The sequence below is a fragment of the Musca autumnalis genome, unplaced genomic scaffold (assembly GCF_047663935.1).
Source record: "Musca autumnalis isolate F117 unplaced genomic scaffold, ASM4766393v1 scaffold_5, whole genome shotgun sequence".
NCBI lineage: Eukaryota > Metazoa > Arthropoda > Insecta > Diptera > Muscidae > Musca > Musca autumnalis.
This window is the reverse complement of record NW_027412088.1, coordinates 44,492,374-44,503,798: the sequence shown is the minus strand read 5'-3', so window position 1 is coordinate 44,503,798 and position 11,425 is coordinate 44,492,374. Positions and strand designations below refer to the sequence as shown.

The window sequence follows — 11,425 nt, the reverse complement described above, 5'->3', positions numbered from 1 at the left end:
AAGATAACTCTCGAACGGATCTGCCGATTCGATCCGAAATTTGGCCTTCATAATATTTTGTACAAACTTAATTTAAGTTCGAAGAGAAGCCATATCGGTTCACTCCTTCAGGTACCTCCCCCACAAAAATTCAAAAATGTTCGAAAAAAATGTGCGCACGATAACTCTTGAAGGGACGGGCCGATTTGGTCCATACTTTACGCATCCTAATATAAATACCAGATATAGATCAGGTTTGAATATGGACTATATTTTTCCAATTATTCTGGTACCTCCCACACAAAATTTCGGATAAGTTCACTTTAAGACCAGCTCTTGACTAACTTTGATTTCTGATGAAGCAACTTGCAATCGCTGACTCAGTTACAACGGTAAAAGTTTTTTCAGTGGCAAGTCCATACTTCTTGGGAAAACAGCTCGAAAGTTGTAAAAACCCCTGTAGTAGTTGGAGAGCATAATAACTCTCGAAGTGATAGACCAATTTGGTCCAAAATTTTGCCTTCGTCATATCTTGTCCAAACTTAGTTTAACTTTTAAAATGACCCATATCGGTCCTCTCCTTAGGATACCTCACCCACAAAATTCAACATTTGTGTCCAAGTGTAGTTTAGGGTCTGTTCGGAGATCCTTTGGAAGTTTATACCGATGATGTACAGCCATATTATGTTTTCCGTGGACAAGTCCATGCTTCCTGGCATACTGATCCAACAGGTGTACGATAACCCACTGAAATGACTACGTAGTTGTCGCGATATCTATCGAAAAGATATGGCTCGTAAAATAAGATCCTCTTCCGTAATGCACTATGTCGGCTCATTCCCTTTAATCCTAATCCACGTTTTTGTCGGCAAGTGTCCAAAAAGTGCCACAAATTTCTGAAAAGACCCTAAATACATTCGATCTGTCCGTAGATGAAAGTTCCAGTTCAAATATGCTGAGGGTATATCTCTGTCAGCAAGGCCGACTGATACTTTTTTACTTGTTTTTTTATTTCTTTCATTGCGAAAGAAAGTCATTCTGAAATAACCTTTTTCTTACTGAAATTGAATTTAACCTACAATATCGGACCATTCACCATAAGTCTTGGACAAATAGCGATAATTAAGCGTTTATTTTAAGTTTAATAATATCCATGCATATAAATGTTTGTTCAAAAAATTTAAATCAAAATTTTTACAAAGAAAAAATATCTAAAGGCCTTTAGAAATCCTTGTCGGTCCTTGTAGTTTAAGTTCCAAGATGCGGCACCTCATCCTAAAAGTTAAAAAAAATCACTAAAATGGTACGCTCATATCTCTTGAACGGTGCAACCAATTCTGCCCAAACTTTGAATTTCCTAATATTTTGTCCAAATTTAGTTCAAATTAAAAACGGTCCATATCAGTTTTCTTCTTAAGTGTCTCTTCCACAAAAGTTCAACATTTTTGTTTAAGTGCAGTTTAGGAGGATGCTTAGGAAATTTATACCGAAACTACTCCTGATTTTATTTACAGCAATATTGCGGGCGAGTCCATGCTTGCTGACATAATAGTTCAAAACCTCTAAGTTATACGGTGGCCAAGTGAAATTATTAGAGTGCGCGCTATCTATCAAAAAATTACTCCCAAAATAAGATCCCCCTCCAAATTGGACTATTTCAATCCATTCCTTCAGGTACATCCTTCGCAACACTTTTGAGCTTTATTGCAAACATATATCTTTGTCGGCAAGTTCATACATGCGTCCAAAAAGGGAAACAAAATCTGAAAACTTCTTAAATTCATAAATATTGGCGAAAGGATTTTGGATTGGAGGAGGTAAATATGCGACTGGTATTCTTGCTTAATTCATTAATGGTAAATGACTTATAAAGTGTCTCAACAAATTTAAGTTCTTTCTTTTATTCTTTTACCGACCTCTATTTGACAGCACTCAAAATTTCAAATGTCAAAATATCTTATGGAAATCCGATTATAAATAAACTAATCAAATAAAATATAACAAGGATATTGGTGTTGTAATTTTCCTCCCTGATAAAGAAACACAATGCTCTACATTTACAGCACCACAAAACTACAAAAGATTCAATTCCAACAAAAGATTTCTGTTACAGTTTTTTTAGTTTTCTGTTATGATATCACAGCAACATTGGCAACAGCAGCAATAATGACCATAATCAACAGAAAAACCGGGTTTGTACTGCAGACAAAGCTCGGACAGATCAACAAACTGTGTAAAATTCAATGGATTTCAGAAAAACAAAAACAAAAACAACAATCGAACAGCAAACAAAACAAAATCAAAGAGTGAATGACTACTTGAGGGGGTTGGTTGGTTGAATAGATGGCTTGATGGATATACTCGTATGTATGGCCCGCCGTATTGCTTATTATGGCGAGGCAAGGTATATGCAGAGGGGTCTGCGTATTCATTTATAGTAAACATAAGACGTTAACATTATAAGCGTCTACGCTGGCGCTTAAGCAATATGGCTTAAACTAAATCAAGTCGTAGTTGTTTTAACAGCGTGGCGGCTCTGTTACTGCACTGCTTTCTTGTGTTGTTGATTGAATTGGGGGATAGCATAGTTGAAGTTGAATGCAAGAAATTACAGTAAATCGTTGGCCTGATGGCAGGCAGTGGCAACCGCAATACAAATTAACAGCTCCACCACAATCAGCAGCAGCGGCAGCAAGCTACCATAGCAGGCATACACCACTCTTACCCACCGTGGTAGTTACATAGGACGCAGGCGGTTTCCATACGATCAGTTTCTTAATGAAACGCAAACGATGCAGACGCATTCAAACGGGAAATAAAACAATCTGTTGCAAAAAAGTTGATTAAGGCAAGATAAGAAAAAAAATTGAAATTCAAAAAAAAAAATTTCAACTCGTTGACGGTTATTTTCGAAAAATCAAGAAAACATAAGGAAGCCAAACCAATTTTGTGAGTGTTCCGAAAAAGAGGGAGGCAAATCCACCACAAACAACTTCCTGTTCTTTTGGATATTAAAAAAATAGAACAGTGTTAAAAAATTTGTGGAAATACATCTATCCCAGCAACAACTTAATTGGATACAAAACGAATTAAAGGAATTTTAAGTGAAAAATATTTCAATAAAAGTGAAAATAATTCCAATATAAATTGAAAGAAAAATCATAAGAAAAATATCGAAAAAATAACCAAAATCAACTGCCAACAAGGTTGTGAAATTTAACGTTAAATTGTTGTTGTTGTTTCTTGCTTGATTTGATTTGAAGTTAATTTCATTTCAAACGTGCGTGTAATAAGTGTGTGCCGTGCCGTTTATGTTTTGAGGTAAGTTTGCCAAAAAGTAAAAGCCTCGAACCTAAAAAATTATCATTAACAAATTCATGGCAAATAGTTTTAATTTATATTAATGTTGAACATTTTTTTTGCCAAAGTTAATACCATTATTCGAAAAAAATGTTTGCAATAACTCAAATCATCATGCGATAATAAATTTATGTTCACAAGTTGGAATCAAAATTGGATGCATTGCAAAATGGTGAAGACATAAGCGTAGCCTAGCGTGGTCTTTTGGCGAGAAACAATATCCTGGTGATACAAATTGTTCCTAAAATGCCAGTCAAAGTTTAAAAAAATCAAAATTTACTGAGATCTTCTAGTCATCCGAAAGTGAATTTACAAATGAACATCAGTCTGGATTCGGGTAACGGTATTCCACCCCCATAAATTGCAATTTCTAAAAACAGACCTTTTAAAGCGATTTTTCTACGCCAATGTCTAAAACGGCATCAACGCCACATTAGATTTGCCAGTTTTTCTTTTGCCATTTAATATAAATCACCGCAATTCAAGAAAGTGGTAGCTTTTATGCTCCAATTATTGAGAAATTTTTTGTTCAAAAGTGTTGTTGTTGTTGCTATTTGCTATTGACTATTTCTACTGGTTACTCATCTTTATTCCATCATGCCAATGCTTTTTTGAGCTTCTTTTTTATGAAAAACACTTAAGCCTCTCCTTAGCTTTCCCATCTCTCTCGCTCGGGGAAATATCTAAGTGAATTCATGCCTAATTCATTTACTGTCAAGGCGAAGAAAGAAGAGTTTTTACTTTCTGTTTATGCTATTTTTTTCACTTTTTTCCAATAGATGTGTGTGTGCCAATGTCTTTCGTTTTCATTTCAATCGATGAATGTCATTGGCGTAGTAAGACGAAATAGTTCAATGAGGGGCTGGCAAATGTGGTATAAGGCTGTGAAAAAGATATTTGTATTCAACATGATGCTTTGGTAAGCACGTCCGCCTTGCGCTCGGAAGGGTCAATCCCTGACCCGAACATCAAAATTTTGGGCGAGTGCAAATCCCGCGTCAGCGTACTGCTGGCTTACATTTCCTGAATATTTCAGACCCATATCATTATCCCAATATAAACTCATTTATATTAGATAAGCCCTCCTTGTCCATTCGGGGATGTTGTGAGAACATATGTATGTATGTATGCATGTTAAAGTTATTTCAAAATGGGGATGGCTGAAAGCCAGCACCGAACTCAAAATCAAATTTTCTACGCCTGTGATGAAATTATTGGCTGAAATCCATATTCATTTATGTAAAAATTGCGAATGAAAAAAAAAAACAAGTAAAAAAGTATTAGTCGTTTTTGCCGACAGAGTATAGCCTCAGCCTGTGTGAATTGAAACACATTTTTTCCAACAAATTGTATGTATTTAGGTAGTCTCGAGAATTTTGAAAATTTGTATTAAGTCTTCGTTGGGGGCTTATAACTTTCCACCAGAAATCTGTAAGTATAGGTCCTCGTCTTCCTATAGCCCCTATAGGACCGTACCTCCCCATTTTCGGTATTTTGAATGTTGTGGCCTCAATATCCACCTGAAATGACTGAAATTTGGTGTTCAGTCTTCATAATTTTTGTGAGCTTATTCAATACATCAAACTCTTGTCCTTATATATGCGAATTTTCTTTTAAAAACGTTTTTTGACCGATTAGTGGTCAACAATGGTTAATTTTTTGTAAAAAATCGAATTTTGAATTTCGCAATTCATATTTTTTTTAAAAAATTAATATTTTTAAAAGCCTCTCGTTTTAAAGCAAGAGGATCGGTTCATTCGTTTTCGCGATAAAGCCAATAGGGGGTAACCCCTGCGTGAGGTGGTCGCTGAAAAAGAGAAAAACATGTTCGTCTGCAAACCACTGCAGCTGGAACCTTTATACGTTTGAAGTACTCACTTTTCACAACTCAAACAACAAATAATATCGATATACACTTTTATACATTTTTTCCCAATTCACTAATTTTAAAATTTGGTTAACAAAATCTATGTACTAAGTACCACCGACTTGGATAGCTGTAAACACCATGTGATCACTATTTACTTCCAAACAAAATTAAATCCATGCTTATGACATCCAAAGAACTTAAAACAAAATTATTTTAGAACGATAAATTACTTTAAATATTAAAATTTTGGAGCAAAATACAAGTTATCAATTCTAGTAAAATAAGAACAAAAATACATATTTCCAACAATTATCTGATTTGAACCTTCCCACTCAAATTCCTTCAAATTGAAATGTTTACTATAAATTCTCATCAATAAATTTCTATTCCGAAGTACTTGATTTTGACCATTTTTGGCCACGGTCGTGACACTGTGCGCTGTAAACAGCGCTACTTGGAGTACCTTCGGTAAAAATTTCCAAATGGGAAATAAATGTTGACCATTTGTGTGGATGGTACTCTAAGGAATGGACCGATAGGGCCCACTTTTGAACATAAACTAAGTTTGGACAAAATATTTCAAGATCCAACGTTTGACCAAATCGGTTACTCCGTTTATGAGCTATTGCGCTTACCATTTTAGCGAATATTTTCGAACTTTTGTGGGTGAGGTACCGGAAGGGAACTAGCGAATTTTATCTCATATTCTAAGAAATATTACGGTATGCAAAGTGTGGAACAACGCAGTGTTCGGTTCGGGAGTTGTCGGGCGTCCACTAGACATGCTGACCGTAGGGTTTTTTTTTTACAGTTTTCGGGTCATTTTCTCAAGAAGTATGGATTTGCCACTGAAAAAACTTGTAACATCGTAATAGGGAACTTGGGTGCAACATGTTGCAAGAATAGTCCATATTCTAACCTGATCCATGTCTCGCAGAAATATTACGATGTCCAAAGTATGGAACAAATCGGTTACTGCCTTCGAGAGTTATCATGCGCACCATTTTAGCGAAAGGTTTTGAACTTTTGTGGTAGAAGTAACCAAAGGAGTGGACCGATATAGTCCATAGTCGGAGTTGATCTATGTCTGCTAGAAGTATTACGATGTGCAAAGTATGGACCAAATCGCTTAGTCCGTTCGAGAGTTATCGTGCGCAAAATTTTTGCGAAAGAATTTGAACTTTTGTGAGGGAGGTATCTGTGGAAGTGAACCGATATGGCTAAGTTTTGAAAAACTATTACGAAAGCCAAATTTTCGACCAAATCGGGTAATCCATTCGAGAGTTATCGCGCGCTCCAGCCAACCAGATAGACTGACGGACGGACATTGCTTAATCGACTTCAAATTTTCTGAACATGTCGACCATCAATATGTTGCAATTCTCTCAGGCTACATTCTGAATATTTTTCCAACGCTTTGCACTCATATGTACTTGTTGGCCTCACTAGATCCGCATAGCTTACCACAGACCGACATATATGTTCAACAAGGTTTCTTTATCTGCTCTCCAAAAACTACCGGCTAGAGACTTGAGGACCTTGTTCCTAAATCTCTGTCTGTCGCAGATATCTGAGACATGTTACTGAATGTGACCCTTAGAACTTTGATGTAGTTAATGGTCAAAATTCTGCTACCATCGACCATGACATTTAACTCAATGCTCACCTATGCAGTCCACGTGGTGAACAGAGTGGCTGTAGATTTAGTGGCGGATATTTGCATATAGATGGAGAATATGAGTTCAGCCACTCACAAATGATATCATACGTTATGATCTTAATGCCGTCTTGAAAGGGAGGAATACATGCGAGGTAGGGATTAAACAGTTCCGGAGATATCTTACGATGGAGAACTTCTATTTAACTCTACGCGGTTTGTAGTTCTTGTTCCTGAATACCACGTACTAGAGTTGAGCAATCTCGTTCATCGTGTGAAATTAAGTATACGCAGTTTTTTCATACAAACTACCGGAGTCCATTGAACGAGATAGTGAACCGGATAGTTCAATTGAACGAGATTGTCAAAACTCTACCACTTACGATTGGCGTTTACACATACAATAGATTATCCAACGTTTCAAACTTGGCCAGAGGGTTGTCTGCTTAATGTCCTCGAACAGCATGGAGTGCTTGGCAGCATTAAAGGTCGAGCGCCACCATCACTGTTCTTTCGCACGGCTTGCTCTGGTTGAGTCCTCGACTAATATGTATGCTAACAGAACCCATGTTGATGACCGGAACTGGATGAGGAGTATAGCCTCAAGAGTATTTGCTAGGGAGGACAAAATCGAATTAGGTCTGTACGATTCACCTTTGCTGGCATCCTTGCCTGGCTTCAGCAGTGGTACCATCCTGCTCATTTTTAAGGTTTCGAGAACGATGTGGGTGGCTTGCGTCAGGTTGAGAACTTTGTTGAATTAGTCGACTTCCGGTTCATTGTTTCAGCATTACCATTGGAGATTCCATCAAGTCGCAATGCTTTGGATGATTTAGCGCTCCTGATGATATTCGCAACATTATCCATTGTGAATTGTGGTGGATCCTCCTCGGCAGGAAACGTCATTGTGATCGGTGGCTGAGTCCATAAAATATCTGGTTTGTTCCAGAACTGCAAGAATCTACTAATATTTGCTATTTTTTCCGATAACATAAAGGAACAAATGTTATCGTAGTAAAAAATAGTAGCTGCTTGCAGGTTCTGGAACAGAGCAATCATTTCATAAATTTTTTTTAATCGATTTGTGCGTGAACTTTTTGATATTTCAATGGAATAAACGTTTTTTTAGTGATTAATAGGCAAAAGTCCATTCATTCGTGCTACAGAAAATCATTTTTGAGAAAAAAAAATGTCGAAAAGTCATAACCCTAATACACACATTCAATGTCCGTCCGTCTGTTTGTCTGGCTGGTTGGAGCGTGGAGAACGGATCAACGGAGTCTGCCTTAAATTTGGCTTCCGTAATATTTTTTCCAAACTTAGTTTAAGTTCGAAGATGGCTCATATCGGTCCACACCTTCGGGTACCCGCATAAATTGGAGCATAAAGTCTTATCTCCTTTCTCCATATCACAATATTTCTACCTAACATAGATCAGGTTGGAATATGGACTATATCGGTCTACTCCTTCGGGTACCTCCCACATAAAATTTTGGAAAATTGCAGTTTAAGGCCTGTTCTCGAATTGTTTTTGCAATAACTTGTGTTTGCTGCCCCCATTACGACGATACAAGTATTTTCAGTGTGCTGTTCCAACTTTTGCATATCGAAATATTTATGCGAATCTAACATAAAGCTCAAAGATGGTGCTTATCAGTCCACTTCTTTCAACACCTCCCCCACAAAAGTTCAAAAAATCGCTACAATTGTACGAACAAAATCTCTGCAACAGAGCAACCGATTTGATCCAAACTATGGATTTCGTAATATTTTGTCAAAGCTTAGTTTAAGTTCGAAAATGGGTCATGTCGTTCAAAAAGTTCAAAATTGTTGTTTAAATGTTGCTTAATGTCTGTTCGTGGATCCTTAAAGGATCATCCTTTGGTAATTTTTACCCAAGCAACTCTTTGTAGTAATGTTTGCAGTGATATAATGTTTCTTGTGGACAAGTCCATGCTTCCTGATATAATGGTGCAAGAGCTCTAAGTTATGTTGTGACCACCTAACTGAAATGACTGGTGGGCGCCATATCTGTAGAAAGGAATGACTCCCAAAGTAAGATCCACTGCCAAAATAGACAATGCCGTCCATTCCTTCAGACACCTAATTAATACCACTTTTGAGCTTTAATTCAAATCCACATTTTTCGGCAAGTTCATTCGTCCAAAAAGGGGTCACTAAATCTGAAAACTTCCTAGGTACATAAATATTGGGAAAAAGGATTTCTGTTGCGTAGCCTGTATTCGAGTCGATATTGTCAATAGATGAAAGTTTTAAGTCAAACATGCTGAGGGTATATCTCTGTCGGCAAAGCCGACTGACACTTTTTAACTTGTTGTTTTTTTTTTAATTCAATTCCAATGCTGTCTTGTTCACGTTAAATTCATTTAAAAAAAAGACTTAAGAAACAAACACAACATAAACAGCCGCAGCTATGGTAACAACACGTAAGCTCCGAAAAATGCGTTCAATGACCATTTAGGTTGTAACGAGAACAATGTCAAACTATTTCAAGACTTGAAAAAAATCCTGATACATTTTTAGCAATGGCAATGTCATTCAATCTCAAAAAATGTTAAACATAATGGTCAAAGCTACTTTTTGTTTTCTTGTAAACAACAAACAATTAAGGAAAAAGAGTTGAATCTGATTCTAGGGGAAAAATCTATTTAAATAAATTAAAGAAAAAAAAAACAATAGGTCTATAATTGTTAAACATTTCACTTAATTCACCCAAAGTATTCCCATAAATATTCGTTCTTTCTTTTTGTAAAACAATAGAAATTAAGAAGAAAATTTTAAAAGCGAAAGTTTTTCGTCTTTCTTTCTTCTTGATAATAAAAATTGTTCAACTTTTCGAAAAAAAAGAAAGAAAAAATCAACCAAAATGGAAAACAAGTAATAAAAAATGAACAATGTCACTAAACCATTGAACTCATTAAAATCAAAACGACAGCCAGCATGCAATCATTGTCATCATCATCATCATCATGAACAACATCATCTTTGTGAGTGTCATTGCCAGTTGTCTCTTTGTTGTCCATGATTTCAACTCTCGCCATACATACCACTATCATTGTCAACTTTGTAACAACTTTACAATAGATTCACTGCCACATTTTATGGGTATGTCTCTCAAAAAACACACCATCAATTATTATTATAAATAATGCCTGCTGACAAACACCAAAAAAATAGGAGGCAAAAAAAAAACAAACCGGCCTACAGCCAAAATCATACAAATTCAAATGTTAACACTTGTTAAATCTTAAGCTTTTTCATAGAAAAGCACATTCACACACACACGCTTTTTCCAGCTCTTTTATGAAAATCAAGAAAATAAGAAGTGTTATTCACCTACCGGCATCTTCATCATCAGCAAAACAGCTTCCAAAAGAAATGCCCATAATGAGTGAGGTGGAGTTGAAATGTCATATGCAAAGTGAAAAATATTTCTACCCAACAAAAATGAAAGTAAAATTAATATTGTATTAATTTGAAAACCGGCTAGAAATATTTTAAACTTTTTAAAGATATTTGTTTAATAAATTATAAAGCAATGCAGATAATTAAACATTTTATACCGTTATGGTGATGAATGCAAAAAATAATAGCGATAAATTAGTGAATCACTAGGGGACAAGGAGCATAAGACGAATTACCCAAAGAGTGATAAATAGTGGTTTTGTTCAGTGATATAAAAACTCACAATTATCCCCAAAACTGAATTGTGCGCAGTGATATCTACCTGCAAAAAATCGAAAAATCAGTGACAAGAAATTGTTCGACGAACTGGCCCAACTATATCCAAGCTATCTGTGCTAAAATATGAACGCTTTTTGGAAACCATGGCTAAATAGTATGTAAAGTGTTTCTTCGAATTTAACAAACTAATGCTGGTCTTCTTGATTAGCATATTTTTGCAACACCAAACAGAAGCAAAAATATTTGTCATTAAAATACAACCTTCAAAATATTGAACTTGGTATAGCTCAGCGTCACCGTCCGTCTGTCTGTCTGTCTGGCTGGCTGGTGCGCACGATAACTCTCGAACGGATGAACCGATTCGGCTCAAATTTTGGCTTTCGTAATAATTTGCCCAAACGTAGTTTAAGTTCGATGATGGGCTATATCGGTCCACTCCTTCCGGTACCTCCCCCACAAAAGTTCGAAAATGTTCGGAAAATGTGTGCGCACGATAACTCTTGAAGGGAGTAACCGATTTGGTCCATACTTTGGCCATCGTAAAATGTGTACCAGACTTAGATAATGTTTCAATATAGGCTCAATCGGTTCACTCCTTCCGGTACCTCCCACACAAAATTTCGGAAAAGTTCAGTTTAGAGCCATCTCTCGAATCGAATGTTTTAGCAATTGTATTGAATGCCCACCATACTTCCTGAGAAAATAGCCTGAAAGTTGCAAAAAAAATTCTATGAAACCGTGTGAGGTGGTTGGAGCGCAAGATAACTCTCGATCGGATCTGCCGATTCGGTCAAAAATTTGGCTTTCGTAATATTTTGTCCAAACTTAGTTTAAGTTCGAAGATGGGTTATATC

At 36.3% G+C, this 11,425-nt stretch overlaps 1 protein-coding gene across 2 annotated transcripts in view; it reads left to right on the top strand.

Moving 5' to 3' along the window:
• The first annotated feature begins 2,727 nt into the window (after positions 1–2,727).
• The window catches only part of LOC141386973 (uncharacterized), a 99,869-nt gene continuing 91,171 nt past the window's right edge, over positions 2,728–11,425 (top strand). For both annotated transcript variants that reach the window (XM_073955948.1, XM_073955947.1), the window contains exon 1: positions 2,728–3,300. The gene's annotated coding sequence lies outside the window, so the exon portion shown is untranslated. The remainder of the gene's footprint in view (positions 3,301–11,425) is intronic.